Raw genomic sequence first — 24,540 nt, forward strand, 5'->3', positions numbered from 1 at the left:
TCCCGGGGGTCCCGGGGAAGAAGATCCAGGAGAAGGAGGCGGTGTGACTTTAATTTGGGAAGCTGAGTGGGGAAGGAGAGGCCGGCGCTGGAGAGGAAGCCTGTGTGTGATGAGAACTTTCATTCTGGGGTAGTGGGGAGCCAAGGAGGACTGTGCAGTGAGGGGATGGTAGGCTGGCACCCATGTTTTGGGAAGTTGACGCCAGCAGGCCGTATGTGAGGGCTGGACGGACAGATGGAGGCAGAGCCCTGAGCTCTTAAATGTCCGGTGAAGCCAGTGAGAAATGCCAGCAGTGAGGTGGGGGCTTTGGACTCTCCCTGCCCTTTGGCCGAGGTGGCAGTTTGACTCGATGGCTTTGCCACGTGGAGCCGCCCCAAAGCTCCCGCCACTGCCACCTCCGCCCCCTCAGATGAAGCTCTGTGGGGAGGGGGAAGAGGAAGACATTTGGCTGCCCCAGGGCTTCCGGAAGCTGCTCCAGGAGCCCAGCCCTGTGAGACGGTAGCGGGGCCCCCGGGAAAGGGCCCTGGGGCACGGGGGTCTCGGGATCCCAGGTTCGGGCCAAACCCCGTCTTTGCTGCAGGATGTCAAGCCCTCAGTCCGCATCTCCCAGGCCCCAGAGCCCCCACGTTGATCCTCAAGTGTGCACGCCCCGGGCCCCCACGTGGCAGGGCCTGGAAAGCCCCCTTGGGCAAACGCTGATCACGTCCCCTTTGAACCCCTGCCGGTGGGGAGGGTGGGCGCACCAGGCGTCAGTAGGAAAGGAGGGCCCAGACTTTCTGGGCTGGGGGTGCTTCCTCCCTTCCCACTGCAGGAGCAGATGCCAGCGGCTGGAAGAGAATTAAGGCTCATCAGGTACTGGGTGGGCCTGGCACCCTGCACGCACACGCCTAGGTTCATCCTCACAGCACCCCTGGTGGGTCAGGACCACACACACGCCCATTTTACAGAGTGGGACACTGAGGCACAGAGACATCAGTCTCCGGACCCTGCCCACTGCCCCTGCTCCTCTTCCTCCGGGCGACCACAGCCCCTCCTCGAAGCATTACCTGGTGTCTGGAGCGGGAAGGAGGGAAGCTATTTCTGCCACCCCCCCCACCCCTGCCAGGGGCTGTCAGCTCTCGCTGGGCTTCTGTGGCCGGGGTGCTGCTCCCCCAACCCCCATGCCCTTCTGGCCGCCCCTTCTCTGCGATGCCATTGGTTCCCCAGAGGGCTGTTCTGTGCTTCTCCGTCCTCCTCCTCCACACCCAGCTGCCCGTTTCCCTCTCTTCCCTCAGCAGCCCCCCTGGGGTCTCTTATTGCAGGAGCTTCCTCGGGGATCCGCACACCCTGCAGCATTAATCTTCACACACTCTTCCGTGGGGGCGCCCCGCCCCGGCAGGCTCCCCTCAGCTGGTACTGGTGCCGCTCTGTACCCGGTGCCGCAAGGGCTTTGCCGGGGGTTCGAGGCGTGCAGGAGGGCGGGGGTCCTGGTCCCGGGCAATCAGCCCACGGGGCTCCTCAGTGCGGGAGGGTGGCCCTGCAGACAGGAGCCCCTTCCCCGGCCCTCAAGAAGGAGGCAAGGGCGCTGGGTGCAGGATAAGGGGCTCCGGGTTTGGTGTGACTACTGGGTGCAGTCACCGGGGGGCCTTCTGAGGCAGGAGTGGTGCCGGCTGGGCTCCTCCAGAGCTCGAGGCTGGCACAGAGCCTGGGACCCTCTCTCTGCTGGCTGAGTGACCGACAGAGCTGGGGTGTCCCTCTTACTAAGACGTCCCCTGCCCTGGACCCCAAGGACCAGGACGAAGTTCCAGCCAGACCCCTCCTCCTTTCACGGATGTGGGATGGGAGGCCAGAAAGGGGACTGAGGAGCCGCATCTGTACCCTCCCTCTGAACCCTCCCCCATGCACCTCCCCCTCCCCTGCACCTGCCCCCTGCCCCTCCCCCATCCCACCCCTCTATACCCTCCCCCTACTCCCTACCCATCCCCGCTCCACATCCTCCTGCACACATCTTCTGTGGATTCCCCTCTCCCACCCCCAGGACAGGATGGACACTGCACTGTCCCAAGAACACCCACTCCCTTCCCTGCCTCACCCACCTGTCCTCTCGCTGCCTCTGGGAGCTTGGGGGCCTTGTTCCCGCCTCCCTCCCTCCCTCCCTTCCCGGGCTGAGGGTTGATAGCCAAGTCCTAATGACCCAGCCATTCGGCCCTTGGGGACAGGAGGAGACCCTGGGCTCAAGGCCCCTGTCCTCTGTCCATCCACTGACACCTCAAGTGACCTCTCACAGCCACGCCTGGTGCGGTCGTGGGAAGCGAGGCCGTGCGCACCCGACCAGGTGACTCTGGCCTTCGGGGCTGTGAGAGTCGGTGCCTTGTGGACACTGAGGACACCGAGGGGAGACCCAGCCAGGCCCCCGGGGGAGCGCACAGTCTGCGGGAGGAACACCACGTCGTGGCCCAGAGATTGGTCCCTGCGAGGCTGTCTTGGCAGCGTGGCTGTGTCACCAGTCCTCACCCCCTGCTTCACCCTGTCCCAGTCTGGCGGGGACAATGCCTCCTGCCTTTGTCCCTTTCCTGGGAAGGGAGAGGGCCTGCCGGGCGTTAGCAGACCCCTCAGGGCCAGGACCAGTGCTGGACACAGGAGAGGGGCTTCTGCGCCTACAGCCGGCGGGGGCTGGGGAGCTCAGGGCGTGGAGCCCCCACCCTGCCCCGGCCCCCGCGCCCTTTGCTGCCTCAGTTCCCCGGGGCGGGGCGGCGGCACAGAAGCCGCGGTGTCTCCCTCTCTCCCGGGCACTTTGGAAAGTGTGTTCCTTTGGCCTGTGGTTTCTGAGTGGTTTGGCTCACAGGTACCCAGAGACTCAGCCGGCGGGGAGTCCCCGCGCCAGCCGCGGGCGCTGGCTGGAGGCCGCTGCTCTGCCCCCCAGGCCGCCCGGCGGCTTCGGGCAGGTATTCAGGGAATTGGCTCTTCCCGAGCTGCCTGGCTCCCCAACCATGCCGGGGACAGAGTGGCTTCTGGCTCTGACCCCAGAGCCTTGGGAGGGGTTTGCAGCACTTGGCGGGGAGCCGGCGGCAGTGGGGACAGGTCCTACCGGGCATCGGGCCTGGGGACACCAGCCCACTCTCGGGCAGGGACGGGCATCACATGGGGCCAGGCAGACAGGACCTGGTGACCTTAGAGGGATGTGCCCTCTCTGGGATTCAGTTTTCTCCAGCCTCACAGGGTTTAATCGTTCACTCAGCGGGCTCTGAGCACCTACTGTGTGCCTGCTCCTGGCCCACCCTGCTTTTCCTTGGGGTCCCCGCCCTCTCAGGCCTCAGCCTCCCCGCTCCCCAGGCTGGCCGATGCCCCACCATGGTCCCAAGGCTGCCGTGTTTCTCCCGCAGCGTGGCGCCTGCCTCTCCGGCTCTGCTTTGTGCCTGTCCTGTGGCGGGCGCCCCTCCAGCACCCAGCCCTGAGTCGAGCCGACTGCCCCGTCTCCTGGCTCCTGAGTGACGGGGCGTGGTGGGGGGCTGGGCTGTGGGGGAGCTGGGGGAGATGATTCCAGGAAGAGCGACACCCTGCCTGCTCCCCAGGGTGAGGCTGCCGGTCCCAGTGCACTCGGAGAACAAGGCCCGACTTGGCTGCACTCCTCCAGCCCACGGTGCAGAGGTGGGGCAGGCAGCGGGGGGCATGTGTTTCTGCTGTAGGCACCTTGCCCCCCTGCAAGGGCTCTCGTCCAACTTGCACAACCGTCCTGGGATGGAGGTGCTGTTCTGCCCATTTTACAGATGAGGAAACTGAGCCCCAGTCCAGAGAGCAGGGAGTGGCTGAGCGGGGCTCTATCCTGGTCTTTGTCGGGAAGGTCAGGTCTGGCGTCTGAGGCCCCCTCCCCCAGTGCTCGGGGGAGCTCCTGCGGGGCTCCCGTGCCCTCAGCACCATCATTACTGCGTAAAACACCCCTGGCGGAGCCCATCATAGTGTGTGAGCAGGTCCAGGCCCCAAGGCGTGCTCCCCGCCAGGCTCACCTCAGCACCGTGTTCCTGCCCATGTCGCAGCTTCAGACGCCAGGGCTCCCTTAATTAGCTCCCTGGGGGGCGGGGCTCCTGGCTCCCTTCCAAGGGAGGCTTTACCCTGGGTCCCCTCCAGCTGGGCTCCGACGGAAGAGCTGTGGCGGGCAGGGGCGCTGCTGCGCTCTGTGTGTGCAGACACACCTGCCCCAGCCGCACACACAGACACGGGGGCAGCCCCACGGGCACCGAAACACCCACAGGCGTTCACACCCTTGAGTTCAGACCCAGAGGCGCGGATCCAGGCGCACCCTCGCCGGTTGGGCGAGCACGCGGCCCCACATCTGCACACGCGGCCCCCACATCTGCACACCCAGGCTGTGGCCCGGACCCCAGGCACACACAGTGACCCGTCACCATACAGGCGCACCCGGAGCCGGTGGGGGGCAGCCTGGATGCCCTCCTCCCGCCCACGCTCCCCTCCCCAGCAGCTGGCCCTTCTTTTGCAATTCTTGCATTTATTTCACAGTCCTTTGTATCGGCAGAGGCTTTCAAAACACTTTGGGCTTGTTTACTGAGCTGTGCGAGAACACGCTGTCTCCTTTCCAGCTCAGCCTTCCAGCAGGATCAGGAACGTGCCCGTCTCTGCGCTGGGCCAGCTGCGCGGGTGCCAGCGGCGGCCCCCCTCCTTAAAGGGCCAGCTGGGCTTCCCCGCCGTGCGGGACGGCACCGGCTCGGACCTGGGACTGCTGACCGGCGCTCGCACCCCCGGGGCTGCTGGCTTCCGACGCTGGGTCCCTGGGGACACGGAGCATTAAAACGTTGAGACGGGGAACCAGCACAGGGGGGCCTTGAAAGCACCCGCTCTGTCTCTGCAGACCCTTGACTGTTCTGCTGACAGAGGGCCCCAGTCTATCATGATGACCTTGTAACCGGGATTTGGGGAGGGACCCCTGGGCACCCCTGCTCAGCCGCTCCCTGAAGCAGGACTGGAGTAGCGAGGACAGTGGGGCTTTATCCTCTGCTCCTGCCTGGAGGCCAGTGCCGGCTGCCTCCCCCGCAGCCGTGAGCCCCCATGGGTAGGGCCGGGGCCGGGCATCCCCCGCCCCCAGGACCCGCCCTGCAGACGGCTGCGTCCAAGGTGCTGGAGCCCACAGACAGGCTGCTTCAAGCTGCGTGCAGGAGGGCTGAGTCCGAAAGAAAAGCAGAGCCACCCGGTGGGAGGTGGGGCCCCGGGGACCAGGCCCCTGCCCATCCCCGGGGCCGGTTGTCATTTGGAGGCTGACCTTTGTCTTGTTCTCTCACATGGCCGCTTCCTGGATACCCTGCCCCTGCCCGGTGCCGCCTCCTCCAGCCCCGCCAGTTTCCAGCCTTTACAACGACCACCCTGTGGCAGACAGCACCCGTCATCGGAAGACCGCTGGGCGGCCCACGGACCTTTCCCCTCATCCCTCCTTTCTCCCGGACCTGCCTCCCCAGGACCCACTGCCTCCTGACCTCCTGGCCCATTTGGACGTCAGCTTTGTTGCTGGATACAGCTCCACTGCATGCAACTTCAAGCAAATGAAGTGAGGCCATCTTACTCCTCCAAGGCCTGAGGAGGTTTGCCAGGGACACACACACGTCAAGGAAGACAGACAAGAGATGGGAAAGCAAAGCCACCCCCAGGGGATGGAGTTGGGACGCCAGCAGAGCGACCATGTGGCGGGCCCTGAGGGCAGTGCTGGGCCACTGGCAGCCAGGGCGAAAAGGGAAACGTGACTGAAAAGAGGGTCTTCCTGTTCAAGAAAGGAGCCTTCTGTGACCTCGTTTACTGGAGGGTCCTCACGTCCAGGCCCGGAGGGACAGGCACTCTGAGGAAGGTGCAGCCCACCCTTTTTCTGAGGCTCTGTGTGAAAGCTGAGAGAGGAGCCTGCTGAGGGGTCAGCTCGTGGGTATCTACCTGTCAGCAGGGAGGAGCCTGGGAGCCAAAGCCCTGCCCAGGAAGTGAGGGCCGCGTGGAGGGTTGGGGATGGGACGTTTTGAGGCAGAAGATTTTGGGGCCCCTGATCTGGAGAGCCTGGGCAGACTGCGGCCCCGCCCGGGAGTGAGGGGCCCTGGATGAACCGGCAGGTGACAGCGGTCATTGTGGCTCTGGCCCCCGGGGGGCTACAGCAAGGGCTGGGGGTCCACCTGCAGGATGTCAGTGGGCAGGCTGGCTTCGGGCCCCGGCCTGGACACTAACTGACTGAGGCCTCAGACAACTCCTGCCCCGCCCAGGCCCCCAGGTCCCACACCTCTGGCTCGCTCTAAGTCATGCCCGGGGACACGGGGCACCACCTGCCCAAACGGCCTCCCTCGCCCCTCGCCCACCACCCCCCCCCCTCCTTTCCGCGGACCTCACGCCCCATGCGGTTCTCCCAGGGCTGTTTACACAAGGGGAGAGCCGGCCTGGTGTGGCGTGTCCTTGTCTCCTGAGCCCGCACGGTGACGCCGGGGACGCAAGGCCAGACGTCAGGTGCCTCCCCCTCCTCCCCCTGGCAGGGCAGGCTCTCCACCCCCGTCAGCTTGGTGGCTCTAGGCGTCCCCTTTGCCCGCCCGCCCCCATGGCAGCTTTACTCTTCTCATCTCAAGTGCATTTTCTCTCTAAAAAATTGCTCTGTGTCTTCACATTTGGAAGGGAAACACCCGCGCGTGCCAGGCAGGCGTGGGGTGGTCCCAGGATGCTCTCAGCCCCCTCCTTTTGCCTGAAGGTCTGGGGCAGGGTCTGGACTGAGTGGAGCCCCCAGTTCCCCAGCTACAGCCGGGCCTGGTCCGTGGGCGCCAAAGACTCTGGGACAGAGGCGAAAGGTCTGCTCTGGCCCAGCCACATCCCGGGACTCAGCCTGGAGGCAGCCTCTCCAATGTGGGGCCCAGCTGTCCAGGCGTCCCGCCTCCCAGAGTCCTGGTGTGGCTCCGGCCTGTCCTGGGAGCTGGGGGGCCGCCCTCCCCAGCTCCAGGGGTCCTGAGCAGTGTCGGTACTTGAGGGCCGGACATCTGTGCCAGGGGCTGTGGGAACAAAAGCAGCCATGTCTTTTGGGAGCTGGGACCTGAACCCTCCGGCCGCTCCTAGGGGTAGGCCCTGGTGGGGGCTGTGGGAACCGGGACAGCCCAGGGGCCTCGGGGCAGACAGGCCCGTGTGGGCCACCAAGTGGCTGCCTCCCCACGCCTCTGTTTCCTCCCTGGAGGGGACAGTGGCTTGCCCAGCGGCCTCCAGGCTGGGGCAGACCGTAGAGTGGGGCACAGCTGATGACACCAGCAGCACTCCTGTTGGGGAGATGGAGGGGCTCCCTCCCAGGAGACGGAGGACACGGAGAGGCCCAGCAGACCCCGCAGGGCAGGCTCCCCCCACCCCAACGCCGTCTGCCCTGTGCCTGTGTCTTGGGCCCCAGGGCCAGCCTGGGACGAGCAGAGGCTGCTGTAACAGGCCTCCTCCCTGGCCGCAGCAGGCCCCTAATGGGGCAGTGCTGTGTCCCGGCCAGGCCATCCGCGCACAGGGCTCCCTCCCGGCGCTTCTCAGTGTCCCCTCCCCTAACCAGGTGGCGTGGGACCCTGGCTCTGGAGCCAGATGGGCACTGTCCCTCGGATGCATTTCCAAGGCAGGGACGCTCAGCTTCAGACCAGGCAGATGGACACTTCTGGGGCCTGAAGAAAATCAGAAAAGCAGAGCTCCTCCTGAGCCTCTCCCCACCCCACGTGCTTCTCACAGAGGGGCCAGCGCCCGCACGGGGGCCCTTCCAGACAGGGACTGCCCCCAGTTACAGGAGACGGGCTCTGTCCCCTCTGGCCTGGCCACCCTGGTGACCTTGGAAATGAGCATCACGGAGCAAGGATCCTCCTTGTCTGTCTCTGGAGCCCTGACCCCTGGTCCTCTCCATCTCCGCCTGGAGGATGCGTCCGCTCTTGGCTGTCAGCCGGCGGGATCTTTCTAGAACACAGATCCCACCGCGTCACTCAGGTCCTGCACAAGCTTCCACGTCTCCCCCTCGTCCTCTGGAGGATGTCCAGGGGACCCCGGGGACCCCACCTGGGCTGACTTCCTGCCCCCGCTCTCCCTGCTACGGCCACACCTCTGCCCCTTGGCGTAAGCCCCATTGACAGCGTCCCTGCCTCCCTGTCTGCCCATCACACTGCACTCTCCTCCACGTCCAGCTCAGCCGTCCCTTCCCCGGAGCTCCTGTCCTCGACAGAGACCCGCCCCCAGCCCACAGCCAGCTCACCCTCCACAGCACCTGCTTTCACTCCCTCTCCCCACTTCACTTCACCTGCTGTGGCTCCCGGGGGCCCAGGTGTGCGGGGCCAGGCCGCCTGGCCTTCCTGCTCCACACGGGGCTGCTGCACTGCAGCCCCGTCGAGGGCAGAGGCAGTGGTCAGGGGGCCTCAGGCTGAGGGTCACGGAGGACTTTGGGACACGCCCCGAAGAACCCCCGCCAAGTGGACACGTCTGCTCTCCCGGCCTTGTTTCCAGGGGTGTGAACCGGAGTGGGCCTGGGGCTGCGGGGGTGGGGGGTCAGAGGGCCGTGGCCAGGAAGCCTGTAGCGAGCCACGTACTCACGTCATCACCACACTGGTGAACCAGCCAGCGCCACCCAGATCCCGTCCCAGTGGCGCTGGGACCTCGGGGAACCTCTCAGCGTCAGGAACGTTCTGGGGCCGGGCCCTGCGCTCGGCCCACGAAGGCCTCTGGCTGTGGTTCTCAGCTCAGCTCTGGGAGGTGGGGGCTTGAACCTGGCGCGGACGAGAGGCCACCCCCGGCGACCGTGGTCCCAGCGGCCGTGCCCCTCCACTGTGGGTGTCCCAGGCCCTGAGGGTGGCAGGGCCCCCGCTGATGGTCACTCTTGTGCCAGGCTGGGCGCCCGTCTTCCCAGACCCTGGGAACCTCTCATGGCTCATCTCCATGGCCTCTGCACAGCCCTCACCGTGGGTGTCTGTTTACTCCCGTCCCTATGGTGGTGTCCCGGGGGACGTTCCAGGAGCACCCAGGCACCCTGCTCCTGGAACACAATCTTCCTCTCTGAGGCCTCTCCTCCTGCCCCGCCCCCCTCCCTCAGCAGGAACTGGGGAGCCCAGGGCCTGCACTGGGGGTGAGGAGTGTGTCCAGGGCCTCGAGGATGAGGGGCTGTGGATTCTGGGCTGGACCCTGGCCCTGCCCAGGGCTCCCTGACTCCTTCTTCTTGTCTGCCCAGCTCCCTGGACCTGCCCCTATTCCTTCCCCAACTCCCCACCACTGTCAGTCCTCACCCCTCTCTCCCAGCCTCCTCCTCAGTCTTGCCCACTTTCCCAGTGCCCTGGAAGCACACCTACCCCAGTCTCAGCCTGCGATGGTCCAGTGACCCCAGCCTGGAAGTGGGGCGCCCATCTCGGCTGGGCCCAGGGAGTGAATGTGTTCTCCAGCTGGCCTTGTGCTCGGCCTGCCTGGTCGGTGCAGGTGGGGCTGTGAGGGTGGGGCACCTGGGAGCTTTGTGGGTGACCACTCTTGGCAATGCCAACACAGGCGGTGACACATTGCTTGGTTTCCGAGTCACCGAGTCACTATGGTGGAGGGAAAACAGGTTTGTGGCAAGTCCACAGGAGTCAGACACTGCTGGTACCAATTTGCGAGAAGGTGGGGGACCCTAATTTTCCCCCAGAGCATGCGCACCCACGCCTCTGAGGCTGGCCTGCGTGGCCCCACTGGGGCTGTTCCCACAAGTGTCGGTGTGCCCATTCAGCAGGCAGGTAAACTGAGGCCCAGGCAGCCTCACAGGAGAGTGTCTGGGCTGCAGCCACCTGCCCAGGGCTTGGGCCTCGAGCTCCTGGGGTTACCTCTAAGGACTATTCATCCTGTGGGTACCTTGGGCCTAACTGGCTGCACACCCTCCTGCCCTGGACCCTTCCCCACAAGCTGCTGCATCCCCAGAAAAGGTTCGGCCTGTGGGGTCCCCGGGGAGTTTGTGCCGGAGCTGGAGTCAGCCCGGGTGCATTTTGCCCTCCACACACTCCCCCTGAGCATTGGTGCCTGGCCGTTGCGGTGAGACTGCGGGGGTGTTTCCTCCGCCTGTTTCTGATTTATTCACACAAAGCTCATCAGAAGCCCGTCCCCCATCTGACGGTCGTGCTCTGTCTTCTATCTGGGAAACAGGAAGCTGTGAGTTTTGCCAGAAGAAACTAAAGCATCGGCCTCGGGCCATCTCCCTCGATGCTGACCTCTGGGTTCAAGCGGCCTCAGGATTAGATCAAGGCCTCTCCTGCCCCTGCCCCCCAGAAGGAGGCGGGGGTCAGGGAGAGGGCTGCAGTGTGGGGCAGGGGTCTGGGCTCTGCTGGGGCTCCCGCGGAGCCCGCTGGCCACTCTGGGCTGAGTGCAGTCATCCGAACGAGGTGCGGTCATTGAACACCCCCGGGTGCCCTGGCCCCAAAGCAAGGCCGAGCCCAGGGATGTGCCCCTGGGTGCTGCGGCCACGTGTCCTCCTGTTTGCCTGCGTCGCTGTGCGTTGCCGTAGGCGTCCCCCTGGCACACAGAGGATGGCCAGAGCGGGGACCCCAGGGAGGCTGGCGGTGGCCTCCGGTCTTAGCCCTCAGGTGTGGAGTCCGGGAGCAGAAACAAGTGTTACCTGTGCATTGCAGACGGGAGGTCAGGCTCAGGGCGGCGAGGTGACCTGCATCGGGGCATAGGGCGGGCTCGGCACAAGAGCACAGGGTTCCACAGGAGAAGGGGCGGTGTGGCCTAGGGGCGCCTGGTGGCTGGGGGTGTCCCCATGGCGGTGGGGGCGCTCTGTGGTGCGCCCTCCGGATGGGCTCCAGGGAGGAAGGGCTGAGTCCCGGCGTCTTGTGCCCCTCATCCCCCACATCGCGGGGCTGTTCTGGCCCAGTGGGCAGAACCCCCAGGTGCTGGATTCAAATCCCACCGCCGCTTCCCAGTCCCCATTGATTGGCTGGCTGCTGCCGCCCTTCTGAGGAAGGACACGGGCTCAGTGAGGTTGAGGGTCCAGCCCAGGGACCCTTCAGCCGGTGGGGGGGTGGGGTGGGCTTGCCCTCCATGGAGAGCTGCCAGCTGCTGGCCCTTCCTGGTCTCCACCCTGACCCCTCTCCGCCCCACACTCCCTGACTGACAGTGGCTGTGGAGGACCCTCTCTGGACGGTAAGCACCCGGGAGAGGCACGGGCCGGAGTGTGACTGTTCCCAGGACAGGACCTTCTCCCTGGTGGGGGTGGCAGGGAGGGGCTGCGGGGTGGGTCTGGCCAGGCCTCCACCCCCCAGAGGAGCCCTCCCCCTTCCCCTCCAACTGGGCAGCCGCTTTCTCCCCAGGGTCTGCCCCCGCTGCACCCTCCTGGAGCCGCGGCTCGGGTCCGGCCCTCTCCGTGCCAGGCCCTGGGCTGCCGGCCCCGGGAAGCAGCCTTCTAGGTGTTCTGGGTGGGGCTCCAGCAGGGACAACTTCCTCCTGCTGGAGGGCTGGCAAGCCCAGCTGGGTTATCACTCTGCCTCAGTTTCCCCTGTGACATGGGGATCGGCAGCCCCCATCATCTGTGCCCCAGGGCCGAGGGGTTGGAGTCAGAGACAAACCTGCTACGCTCCCGGGACAGCGTCCTGACAGGCCAGCATCTCAGGCAGGACACAAGGACCCCGGAGACAGAGAACGCCCCCTGGCTCTAATCCTGAACTTCAGTCCCATGCGAGGCGAAGCCAGCTCACTGTCCAGGGAGTACCTGCTGTGGCCACGGCCGGCCCCCAGGCGGCTGCCATGGTGCAGGCAGCCGTAAGCGCCGTTCCTGGTTTGGAGACTTCATTTTATTTGTTTAGTTTATTATTTAAAGTGTTTTTCTTTCAAAAATTTTTTTAAAAAAGTGAAAGAGAGGAGTAGGGGGTTCTTCCTGAACCACCTGAGGGTGGAGCTTGGGCAAGCCCACCCCCACCCCGCCAGGCCCTCCCAGGCTGGGCTGCCCGTGCACGGGGACCCCGCGGAGCCCTTTCCACGCTCCTCCTGATCTCATCGTGGTTTCCGCTCGGCCACGGAACCGCCCCCCCCAGGAGGACCGAGCGCCCTCGCCTGTCCTGATTTCCCTCTGCTGCTGCGCCTTTGAGATCTGTGCGGGGTTAGAGGCAGGGCACTTGTGGGGGAGCTGGGGCGCCCTCCTCCTGGGTGGGCAGAGGCTGAGAGTGCGGAGCCTGGGGAGCCCCCGAGTCACGAGTGAGCCGAACCAACAAGCCAGGCTCCAGGGAGCGGCTGGGCTTAACTAGACCGCAAGCCGGGAGGGACTCCAACCAAGGGAGCGCGCCACTCCTAGCGGGCGGTGGCGCGGGTCCGGCTTCCCGGCTCCGCTCAGCTCAGGGACGGTGAATCAGGCGCCCGCCGCGTGCAGGACTTGGATCAGCATCGCCCAAGTGCAGGCTTCGTATGGGCGGCGCCAGAAGGGGGGCCCAGGGGGCCACAGAGCGCAGCACGGAAGAGGGGACCTCCGCTGGGACCGAGGCGGGCTTCGGCAGTGACGAGCCCCTTGGACAGCACGCGCCCCGCCTCACCTCCGGGGTCCTCCTCCCCAAGCCCGTCGTCCGCCCCCTTTAAGGGACACCTGCAGAAACCTGGCCAGCCCTCCTCAAAGCTGCTCAGCTGGCCAGAAGTGAGGAAAATCTGAGAAACCACCCCACCTCGGAGGGGCCCGAGGAGACGTGACGCCCGAATGCCACGTGGGCCCTGGGGGGCCCTGGGACAGAGAAGGACGTTAGGGGACACTGAGCAAGTGTATCGCCGTTGGCTGACCCGTCGTAACTGACGCCCCATGCAGACGGCGGGTGCCAGCGATCGGGGGAGCTAGGTGCCAGGAGGTGGGGGTTCTCTGTGCAGCCGCGTCAGGCTTGCTGCAGATCTTCAACGAGTCTATAAAAATAAGGTTTACCAACAAAAAGGAGGTTCCAGAGCCGAGAACATGTCAGGGGGTGGCGCATGGTGGGGACAAGGCCCTGCAGCCCTGTCCCAACACAGCTCACGTCGCCGAGGGATTCTGCGGGGAAGGCCAGTGCCCCTTTGCCTGACCCCGATTCCCGCCCTTGTTTGGCTGTTGAATGCCTTCCGCACATGGAAGCCCCACCAACACGCTGACAGCCGGTCCTCCGAGCCGCGTTTGGTGAGCAGCCCCGGACGGGGTGTTGGAGCATTGTGATCAGCTGGGCCCCCCTCCCCTGTCCCGGCCCTTCCAGGTGGGCAGAAGGGCGGACAGCCTCCATGGGGGTCAGCCTTGCCCCATCCCACCCCGTCATCTGTGTTCGTGCTGGCTGGGCTCGGCGGCAGGGGAGGGCGAGGCTCGGGAGGGAGGGTTTTGGACACAGACGGACTGGAATCAGAATCTCAGGGGAGACCTTGGTAAGTACCCAGCTCTCTGCTTAGCATTTTACCCGTATCCTCAGATTGAATTTTCACGTCCTAGTGAGGCCAGTGTGACTGTCCCCACCTTTCAGGTGTACAAAGCTGTGGCAGTGGTGGCAGGACTGGGAGTCCCAGCTAGGTCTCTCCAACTCAGAAGCCCAGGCTCTTAGCCAGTTCTCCCTGCCCCTCTTGGCGTGCAAGGATGGCTCCAGAAACAGCATCTTCCCAGACGCAGTGAAAAAACCCAATGGCCACGTGCCCGTGTGTTAACTGCGTCCTCTCCGGGGCGTGGGGCTGGTGGGGCAGCGACACGCTGTAATTCACACACTGGGACTTGCTCAAACTTATTTATTGTTGTTTTTACAGTGAGCATGTATTTCCTTTATCATCGGAAAAAGTCGTTCCACTGGGGGAAGGATGTTTGAGTCAGCCCGAGGCAGTGGGGAGGGAAAAGGCCCTCTTTCCATCCCCTCCCTGCGAGAGGGTTTCAGAAATCCACCCCTGGAATTTCTGTTCTTTGGGAGAAGCTTGAAACTCAACAAGAGCATCTTTGTCCCTCTGGGCTTGCTGCCCGAGCCGGCTCTCTGGAGCGTGGGGCAGGAGGGGCCGTGAGTCCCACACACCCATCCCAGAGGGATAAAGAGTGCCGCCCGCAGGCGTCAGCTCCCCTCCTGCACGCTGCTCTCAACCATCCCGAGTGCTTTCAGCGTTCGTGTCTCCAGGCCACTGGATATCCCAGTGGCCCACAAAGGACAGTATTAGTGACCCCACTTAGGGGTCGAGGAAGCCAGGACAAGGCAAGAGAGCATCCAGGCTGGGGGGCGGGAGGCCTGGGTGCTACTCTCTGCCTGGCCGTAAGCTTGCTGGGCGACCCCAGGTGAGAATGAGCCGTTATCCAGTCATCAGCCGCCAGGGGCCAGGCAGGACACCAGAGCCCACGGCAGGTGGCTCACAGAGAGAACTGAGTGTAGGGAACCAGTCCCAAAGGTGCTGGAAGGGCAGAAAGGCCAGGCAGGAGGGAGAGGAGGTCAGCAGGGGCCAAGGTGTTCCGGGGTCCCCCATGGTCTCCCGTGGAAGACGGGGCCACCTGGCTGTGATGTGCTGCCCAAATCCCCATGGCAGGGTGGAGGTGCCCATTTTCCAAGCTGCTGGGAATGGTGCCTGCTGATGGCCTGGAGCTGAGCACCTCTCCAGAATTGCCTCATCTGAAAAGGGCTGACTTGCCTAAGTTTAAGCCTGGTGGGCAAGGCAGCGTGAAGTCCCAGTCCCCTGGAAACTGGAAATGACACCATAGAGCACATTTTAAAGTGGGATTTTGGAACCAGGCAGAGGGTGCGGGTGAAGTAGGGACAGATCCTGGCATGTGATGGTGGTGCGGCCATTGAGACTCTACCTGGTGGGGAGGTGGTGTGGAGCACTGCGCTGGTGGGCGCAACATTTCAAGTGTTTGAGATTTGGGGGGAGAAGTAGTGATTATAAGGACTATGGGTTTGGATGCGATTACTGGCTATTGTCAGTGGACGGGAGAAGCACGGTGAGGGCCTGAGATGAAGTGTGGGGTGCTGTCAGCAAAAATGGCGGAGAAGGAACTCTAATTCTGCCCCTTTATAAAGCAGTTTTAAAAGGGACAAAAACTGTAAGCAACTACTTTTTCTCCCCCAGAACACTAGAAATCATCCAAAGGCTTGCAGCAGCCCGGGGATACTTACTTAAGAGAAACAGCTAATTCTCAGTGAGCGCAGTTCATCCGATGGCCTGTTAACCCAGTCCCACCACTGCTCTTCAGCTCGGCAGTGGCTGTGAGAATAACAGCCCACGTTCCCAATACTGGAGAAAGCAGAACAGGCCTCATTCACAGAGTCCTGACTAATTATGTGTTCTGATGCGTCTTGTGCTCTCTGGAAGGCCAGCTCCAAAGCTTGTTTGCATTTCATCTCCCTCAGAATTGGCCTAGGGCTCGAGATGTATGCTGGGGCAGTTACTGAAAACATTTTCTGAGTTCTGCTTGAGGTGATAGAGAACAGCTGGGCAAACAACAGACTAATCACAAAGTCTGGGAGGAAAGGCTGGGAACGAGACGCCCCCAAGGGGTTTGGAGGGCTTGGACTCGCTCCTAGGGATCTAAGAGGCAAAGCACGCTTCCTCAGGAGAGACCGAGTGGGCCCCGAGCTCTCGCCTCCTGCTGGCACTCTCTGCAGAGGCAGGAAGTGAAGGCTAAGGCAGAGTTGGAAGCTGCCTGGCTCAGTGTTGAAGGCTTGGCCCCAGAGCCCTTTGGCAAAGACTGGAAGGTTCCCCCCCACCCCCGCCAGGCCCTTAAGGAAATCTTTGTCCATCAGTAGCTGACCATATGCTAACAAAACAGAGATTTCAGGTTCACATACGACAATCACACAGACGTTACAGAATTAGTTCCAAAAAGTCACTTAAAAAAATTCCAACAACTGCAATCAGTAGCAGCAAAAACAAACCTTGGGGAGAGGACAAAACCTGGGGCCCAGAATTGCCACATTATAGTATTCAAAACGTCCAGTTTTCAACTAGAAATTATAAGGCATGCAAAGAAACAAGAAAGTATGGTTCATACACGGGAAGAAAGAAATCAGTAGAAACCATCCCGGAAGAAGTTCAGACTTGGGACTTTTAGACAGACTCTGTCTGAGCAATTTAAAATGTGTCCAATGAGCTAAAGGAAACTACGTCTAAAGGACTAAAGGACAATGTCTCATCAGACTGAGAATATCGACAGAGAGATAGAAAATGTAAGAAAGAAACAAACGGAAAGTTTGGAGTTGAAAAGCACAATAACTGAAATGAAAAAAGCCACTAAAGTAGCTCACCTGCAGAGTGAGGAACAGAAAGAGACAGCAAATTTGAAGATAGGTCACTTGAGATGATCCGTTCTGAGAAACAGAGAGAAAAAGGAATGAAGAAAAATGAACAGAACCTCAGATCCCTGTGGGACATCATGAAGTAAACCAAAATACGCATAATAGGAGTTCCAGAAGGCGAGAAGAGAAACAAAGAGGAAGAAAGGACGTTTGAAGAATAGTGGCTAAAACCTTCCCAACCTTGACAGGAAATATATATTTTTTCATATCTAGGAAGCTCAAAGAACTCAGAGATTCACACATCGTAACCCAACCTTCAAAAGCTAAAGACAAAGTGAGACTCTTGAGAGCAGCAGAGGTGACGCACCATGCACGAACAATCCTGAATAAGACAGCCGAGGACGTGTATTCAGTTTGCACCTTATTCCTAAAATATCTGATTTAAAAGATAATTGCATGAAATAATAATTATAAATCCAGGCTGATGGGCACACAGTGTATGAAGACACAGTAAGGATGACAGTGATGGCATAAAAGTAGGGGGTGGAGATACATGGGAGCAACATTTTTATGTGCTATTGAAAATCAGTGATATTAATCTAAACTAGCTTGTTACAAATTAAGATGTTAATTGTAATCCCTGGGGCAACAATGGGAAAGTAACTCAAAATATATAGTAAAAGAAGTTACAGTGAAATTAAAATGGTACAGCAGAAAATATCTATTTATCACAAGTGTGGGCAGTGATGGAGGAACTGAGAAACAAAGAAGACATACAGAAAACAAACAGCAAAATGGAAGTGAGCTCGTTCTTAAAAGTAATTATATTAAATGTAAATAGGTTAAAACTCTGCAATTAAAAGGCAGAGATTAGCAAACCGGATAAAATGACAGGAACCAATGATGTCTATCTACAACAGACAGACTCATTTCAGAGCCAAGGACATGAACGGGTTGAAAGTAAAAGAATGGAGGAAGCTATTCCATGTAAACTGTGTTCAAACGAGGGCTGGAGTGGCTGTACCAATACTAGACAAAGTTGACGTCAGCACAGAAGTTGTTATTAGAGACAGAGAAGGAGGGTGTAGTGGTAACAGGGTCAATCCACGAAGGAGACTCAATGATTATAAACGTATACGTACCTGACAACAGAAGACATGCAGCGAAAAGTGACAGAACTGGGAAAAGCGGACAGTTCAACTACAATAGCTGGAAACCTCAATACTCCACTTGCAAAAATGGATATAACAAACGGAAAAGCGGCGAGGAAATAAAAACTTCAACAGAACTATCCACCAGGGAGCTTAACTCCCTGGTGCCTGTGGAACACTCCAGCCATCAGCAGCAGAATGCGCGTTCTTCTCAAGTGCGCGTGGAACGCTCTCCGGGACAGACCGCGTATTACAGCATTAAACAAGTCTCAGTGCATTTTAAGGGATTGAAATCATACCAAAAAATGTGCTCTGACTGCAAGGAATGAAATTAGAAATTAAAATCAGAAGGAAATTTCGGGAATTCACAGATATGTGGGCATTAAACAACACATTCCTAAATAACAAATGGGTGGAAGAGGAAGACGGGAAACAAGAAAAAATACTTCAAAAAGAATGCAAACAAAAACAGAACGTACCCAAACCACAAGGGATACGGTTAAAGCAGCGCTCAGAGAGAACTGCATAGGTAAACGCCTAGTGTGAAAAAGAGCGCAAATCAATAACCTCACCTTCCGTCTTAAGAAACTAGAAAAGGAAGGAGAAGCTTTACAACAGAGGGGGTCTGGCTGCGGGCATCCGGCCGTGGCTGTGCCCGGCGCTGCACCCGTGCCCGGCGCTGCACCCGGCAGCTGCCGGCCCGGGGACGGACGGAGCAGCCTCGCGAAGGCGCCGCTGCCTCTGGCTTGCAGACGCCTCCTGTGAAGATGGCGCGCATCCCCTGGGACGCGTGATGCTGCGCCCCCACAGGCAGAGTCTGGGGGCTGGGAGCCAAGGCTTTCTGTAGGAGGGGCCCTACTCACTGTCGCTCCCAGTGACCTATTTGGGAAATTTTTATTTTCCATCCCCACAACTCCAGCTCTGCGGTCTACGAGTCCTGCTTCCCAGAAGGGGACACTTGAACAAGGGACACCGTAAGAATCCCATTAAACATGAAGTCATACCTGCCACCCAGTCACTCCAGGCTCCTTTTTGCCAAGAGGCCATCCTGGAAGGGGTAAGTGGCCTGGAGCCAGTCAGGAGGCAGCGAGCCTGACCGTCTGGCCATGAGACCAGCCACAGTGACGGGGGCCCCAGAGGAAAGAATTATTAACTATTCTCCTTTAAAACTAAGAATTCTGTCCATCAAAAGACACAACTGAGAGCCAAAAAGGCAAGTCACAGACTTGGAGAATACGTTTGCCATACAGTCACCTGACAGAAGCCTCACACCTGGGGGCAGGAAGAACACCTACAAATCAACAAGGAAAAGACGACCAGTAGAGAAGGGGGCAGGACTCTTGAACAGGCTATGCTTCGAACAGAAGGAAAAAGGAAGAGGAAGAGGAAGGAGAAAGAGAAGGGGAAGGAGAAGGGGAAGGAGAGGAAGAGGAAGGAGAGGGAGAGGAAGGAGAGGGAGAGGAAGGAGAGGGAGAGGAAGGAGAAGGGGAAGGAGAAGGGGAAGGAGAAGGGGAAGGAGAGGGAGAGGGAGAGGAAGGAGAGGGAGAGGGAGAGGAAGAAGGAGAAGAAAGAGGTGGAGGAGGCGGAGGAGGAGGACACTGATGAACAAAAGAAACAGACCTGCAGACGTAGTGGACAATCTTATGGTTACCAGGGAAAGGGAGTGGGATGCGGTATATCTGGGCGTTTGAGATTTAAAAATGTTAACCATTATATATAAAAATAGATAAAAACCAGATTTCTTCTGTAGAGCACAGGGAACTATATCCAATATCTTGTAAGAACCTTTAATGAAAAAGAATGTGAAAGCAAATACATGCATGTATATGGACATGCATGACTGGGACATATGCTGTGCACCAGAAATTGTCACATTGTAACTGACTGTACTGCAATTTAAAAAACATAGGATTTCCAAGTAGCCACTCAGCCTATGAAAAGTTGGCCAACCTCATCATTCACGTGGGAAATGCCAGTGAAACTGCAGGGGGCACCAGCAGACCCACCCACCAGAACGGCTACAACTTAAGACGCCGGCAACATACCCTGTGCTGGCGGGGCTGTGCCGGAGCCGGGACTCCCGCCGCTGGTGGGCGTGCGGGGCGGCTCTGCCATCTTGGGAAGCGCTCTGGTGTGGCCCGCAAAGTCGGAGCCCAGCAACTGGGCCCTCCCAAAGGGGCACATGGGAGTTATCCTACCGCCACGGTTTGAACGAGCCAAGAAGCTGCACCTGCTCCGAAGTCCATCATCAGTCGGGGGTGGACTAGCTGCGTGGGTTCCTGCCACAGCTGCGGCCCGACAGTAATGAACCGTGGGCCGCGCACGAGCGGCGATGCTGGCGCCTCCCAGGCAGCGTGCTGAGCGCGAGGAGCCAGGGAAGACGAATTGCTCGCTCTGTCTGGTTCCGTTTATGTGGGTTCCAAAGCAGGCAAACCTACCCTGTGACTTCAGGAGTCCGGACAGTGGTTACAGGGCCGTTAGTGACTGCAGGGGCTGGTGCTTGGGTGGCACTGGTCTGGGTTTTCTGAGAGCCCACCACAGTGTGCGCTTCGGGGGACGCACTGTCCTGCATGGTTGGGGTGGTCGGGGTGGTCTGGTTAGTGGTCAGTGGTCTGCAGTCTCGTGAACTCTGCCACTCGGCTCTCTCGGGCTGCTGGGTTGCCCACCAGTCGGTAATCTGTCCCCTCTTTCTTGTCCACGTGGCCGTGGACCTGGTCGGTCTGGCTAGACCTGAGGTGTGTTCTCTGGCTTCTGGTCAGGGGTTTCCCAGCCTCCGAGTCTCGTGATGAATGCATGACCTGGTGGTCTCGGCTCCTCACTCCCTGTTCGGGATGAGAGGACCTCCCCACTGTTACGGACTGAACTGTGTCCCCCAGATCCCTGTGCTGAAGCCCTGAGTAACCCCCAGTGTGACCGCATTTGGGGACATGGCCGTTAGGGAGGAAATTAAGGTTAAATGAGGTTGTAAGGGTGGGACCTGATCCGGTGGGACTGGTGTCCCTGTAAGCAGAGGAAGAGAGCCCTGAGCTCTCTCGGCCCCCACAGGGAAGAGGCCATGTGAGGCTGCGGGCAGAGGGCGGCCACCTGTGAGCCAGGAAGCCAGCTCGGACCAGCACCCAGCCCGATGGCACCCTGATCTTGGACCTCTAGCCTCCAAAACCCAGAGAACACCCTTCTGTCCTATAAACGCCGAGCCCGCACTGAGCAGACAGGGACGCCGCCCCCCCCACCCCTGACGCCGTGTCTGGGGGGCCGATTCCCTGCCCCTGGGGCCAGGTCGCCTCCCTCCGCTCCCACCTGTCGCGGGTGTGGCTCCCTCCTGCCCACCTCCGCGAGGGCAGAGGGCAGCAGGTGCCGGACGGGCCTCTGAGGCCAAAGGTGCTGGGTTCACATCCGGCTCCTCCGCTTGCCGGCTTTGCCTCCTGGAGCCTCAGTCTTCCCTGCGGCCAAACGGGTCGGTGACACCCACAGCGCCTTCTGCCGAGGGGTCAGGCGTGAGCGCGGGGCACATGGGGAGCCCTCGGGGGGGGGGCAGGGGGCCGTCCGCACCCGTCGATGACCCTGTCCGAGCCCTCCCGAGGGGCCGACCGGAGGGGCCGGCGCTGGTCTGGGAGTTCACCCTTCTCAGCAGCTCTAGGCTGTCATCAACTTCTGCACTGGGTGGGGAGAGGCAGTCATGGAACTTGCCTGTTCGGGAGGAGAGAGCAGAAATTGTCCCAAGGAGGGGCCCGAGGCGCGGGGCAGACCCACCCCGTCTCCCCACGGTTCTGGAAGAGGGCGCTTGCGGCCTTGCTGCTTTTTAGCTTGGCCGAGCAGGTAGAGCACAAAGACGCCATCGCCTGGGGCCGGCACGGGGCCCTCCCACTGGCAGGACCCCGGCGCCCGGCGCTGGGCGGTGTCTGCAAGCCCTCCGGGGCCGCCTGCCCCGGGACCGGCCCTCTGGGGCTTCCTGCCTCCCCTGCTCACAGGCCCCCGGCTGGCCCTGACCCTGGAGGGCCCTCCCCTGCCCCCTGCTCCCCGCGCGTGGAGCCCTGGGCCCTTGAAAGCTCAGCACGCGTCTCTTCCCTGCAGGTTGCTGGGCAGGCTCTGGATTTTTAGGTTTGATACCCGCAAATCTGGGCACGAGGGGGTTGCCGCGAAGGCCATGTCCTGGCTCTTTTCTGCGTCCACATTTGAAGCCCAGACCCCAGGGGCCACCGGCTCGGGATCTTCCAACAGCGAATAGATAAACCGATCGGAGCCGCAGACCTTGGGGAGGCTGACACAGATTCTGTTTGCTCACCAGCTGGAAGAGATGTCTCTAAATTTAATTATAATTAAGTGCAAAATACGCCGCTTCTGCGGGTGTTTCGGGCCTCGTGCGTAACCGCTTCACCCCTCCCAATCCCCCTTACGACGCCTCTGTGTGCCGTGAGCGATTACTTTATAGGCTGGTAATGGGCTCAAACAATATTTAAGGCCTTTTGCCCGATGTAGCTTTCAAGGAGGGATTGAGATAATAATTATTTAAAGACCCATTTTATCACCTCGGGGTTGTCACCGAATTGCTCCCCCCCAGCCCCCCGGCGCTGCTTGCTGGCGGCCTCCCTCCCCCCACCCCCCGGGCCCGCCTGTCCCTTAGCAGGTGCGTGGGGCTCCCGGCCGCCTTCATTTGGCAGTGATGATGCCAGGCAACTCACGGGTCCCGGCTGGCAGTGGGGCGCCTGTGGAGATGGAAGTCCGGCCCCACTGGATCCTCGTGAGCTAAATCGGGGCAGAGTTTACCGGCCACTCAGGAGGCAAGGACTCTGCGGGCCTGGTCGCAGGAGAAGATACTTTGCTGCCTGCCGAAGCCTGGGGGAGGGACAGCGCATTAGCCAGAACGCAGAGGGCTGGGCGGGGGACGAGCCCACTGCCGCGGAGGTCACTCTATTTTTATGACTCAGCCACGGAAGGAAGAGAATGGTCACCTTCTTGGGAAATCCTCACACAATTGCATAAAACCATCTCTCCGTGGGCAGGCTGGCACCTGGGGTACGATTCTGCAGCACAGAGATGGCTCAGGGAGTGGGCTTGGAAACCAGGACAGGGGGGCAGGGGCGGAGGGGGGTGGCTCTGATGGGGGTGCCATGGGGACGTTGCTGGGACAAAGGGGAGCTGCTTTCTGCATCCGGCAAACTCCTGTGTTGCGTCCTACGGACCCCCTTAAATGTCCAGACCCCCAGCTCAGGGCCATCTTTGGGGACCTGGAGAAGGGGGCGCAGGCAGCTTCCAAAGGAGAAGACCTGGGCTTTGGGATCAAGCAGACCTCGGACTGGATTTCAGCTTTGCCTCTCACCACCGTGACTTTGGGACTCTCAGGAGACCCTTGTGCACGGTGCCTGGGCGGTGCAAGCAGGGCTCCACCTGCTTCCGGGAAGCCTGGACGGTGTCTGGGGTCTTCAGGGTGCATGTCCTCTGACCCCACCCGCACTGCCGGGGAGGACTCATGGGCTCCACCAGGTTCCCAAAGAGCCCCCCACCCCGTCAAAGAAATGAGGGCGCCCCTAGTGCAGGGGGCTGGGTTGGGGTGGACTGGGAGCCCGCAGCCGCTGGGAGTCAGGTGAGGGGCCTCGCCCCCTAGAGCGGCCCCCCGAGGCTGCCCCGCTTCCCAGGACACACTGCCGCCTCCGAGCATGGGGGGCGCGCTGCTCGTCTTCTCCAGGACGCAGCTCTCACGCCTGTGAAAGCATTGCAAGGTGCCTGGGTTTGTCGTGTTTGCCGTCCTGGCCCTTCTTGGACTTTTCTGGCGCCGTCGCTTGGTAAGGTCTTCAACGAGCCGATGGACGGTTAAGGGAGGAGTGATGAATCCTGGTGTCAGGTCACGTCGTGTGCGAGAAACTGTGCTTTGGAGACAAGCAGAGACGTGAGTTCTTGCCTTGCCTTGAATCTGAAGCGGTGGAGGCTGGAGAGGGAGAGAGGGGACCGCCCCCCCCAGCCCGGTCAGGAGGCCAGCCGGGTGGGAGAGTGGGCTCCGTGGGGGGTGGGGGCAGCAGAGCTTTTTCCTGTCGATGAGAAGATTCCACGTGAGGACGTCGGCTGGGTCCTGCTCCTGCCCCTCCCCTTGGCAGGACAGCGTGGTCCTCCCCGAGAGCCCCGGAGAGGAGCGAGTGATGCTGGGAAAGTCACTTCCCTTTCTTCCTTTCCTGGGCCTCAGTTTCCCCATCTGTCCAAGGGCAAATGAAAGCGTCTCTAACTGACATTCTAGGATCCTATGACTAGGCTTGTGGTAGGTGCTCAAAACGCTTGTGGGCATTCATTCATTCAACAAGCCTGTGTGTGTGTGGGAGCCAGGCTTGCAGTGCGTCCCTGCAGGTAACTCAGAGTGAGGCCCAGGCTTCTATGCCTGCCCCATCAGTGGGCACCAACAGGGCTGCGGTGGGTAGGAGCCCAGAGCAGGGCCCCAGCCGACCCTGGGCATTCTAGCAGGAGCGGGATGGGGGAGCCAGGGGTCTGCGTGGGCAGGGGACGGGGCTCCGGCCCGGGAGAACGCAGCAGGAGGCAGGCTCATCCTACAGGGCCCTGGGGCTGAGGGTGGGGGGTGTGGAGAGAGAGCAGCTCTGTGATGCGAGTTTAGGATCCGTGGTCCCTGGGTGAGTGAGGTCCACCCAGCCTGGTGTCCGCTCCCCGTGGAGGACAGAGCGTGGGGAGAGTTCCTCCCTGGGTCCCGCCCCAGCGCCGTCCTCCTCCGCCCACTCTCCAGCATCCTCACCCCCCCGGGTGTTTTCCGCAGGCCCAGCCAGGTGAGGGGCCGTTCCAGCAAGAGAGGAGCAGCCGCACCCGTGTGTCTCCGCCGGGTCTCATGAAAGGGGCCCAGACTGGAATCGATTCCTTAAAGCTGGAATCAACAGCAGTAACTGGTATTAATACTGACTGCCCTCCCTCCATCGCACGTCGCACTTGGGCTGGGGAGGGTTGTTTCCAGGCACCGAGTGAGGTGGCTTTGCCGGGCGGCATGGAGCTGGCTGTCCCGCGGAGTGTGCGGGCGGGAGTCTCACACGGGGCCCAGGGACCCTGTGCCGGGGGCACTGCGGTCCTGCCTCTTTGGACTGTCCCAGCTCTGGTTTCCCCATCACGGTCCCCCTGTGACTGGACTCACTGGGAGCACAGGTCTGGGCGGGGCAGCCATGACCTCAGCGGCTCAGGACGGGACACTGAGGAGGGGAGGGGTCTGGGCATTTCCACAGGCCTGGGGCTCCTGGCTTTGGCATCTGCCCGCCCGT

At 61.0% G+C, this 24,540-nt stretch overlaps 1 long non-coding RNA gene across 1 annotated transcript; it reads right to left on the reverse strand.

Annotated features, from left to right (window-relative positions):
- Nucleotides 1-4,503: 4,503 nt before the first annotated feature.
- LOC105102807 (uncharacterized) lies at nucleotides 4,504-5,665 on the reverse strand. The gene is made up of 3 exons (XR_010382887.1): nucleotides 5,463-5,665; nucleotides 5,252-5,352; nucleotides 4,504-4,763 (listed from the first exon to the last, which is right to left on the reverse strand). It is a non-coding gene; the product is annotated as an uncharacterized LOC105102807 (long non-coding RNA).
- Between the last annotated feature and the right edge of the window lie 18,875 nt (nucleotides 5,666-24,540).

The sequence above is a fragment of the Camelus dromedarius genome, chromosome 10 (assembly GCF_036321535.1).
Source record: "Camelus dromedarius isolate mCamDro1 chromosome 10, mCamDro1.pat, whole genome shotgun sequence".
Classification (NCBI taxonomy): Eukaryota; Metazoa; Chordata; class Mammalia; order Artiodactyla; family Camelidae; genus Camelus; species Camelus dromedarius.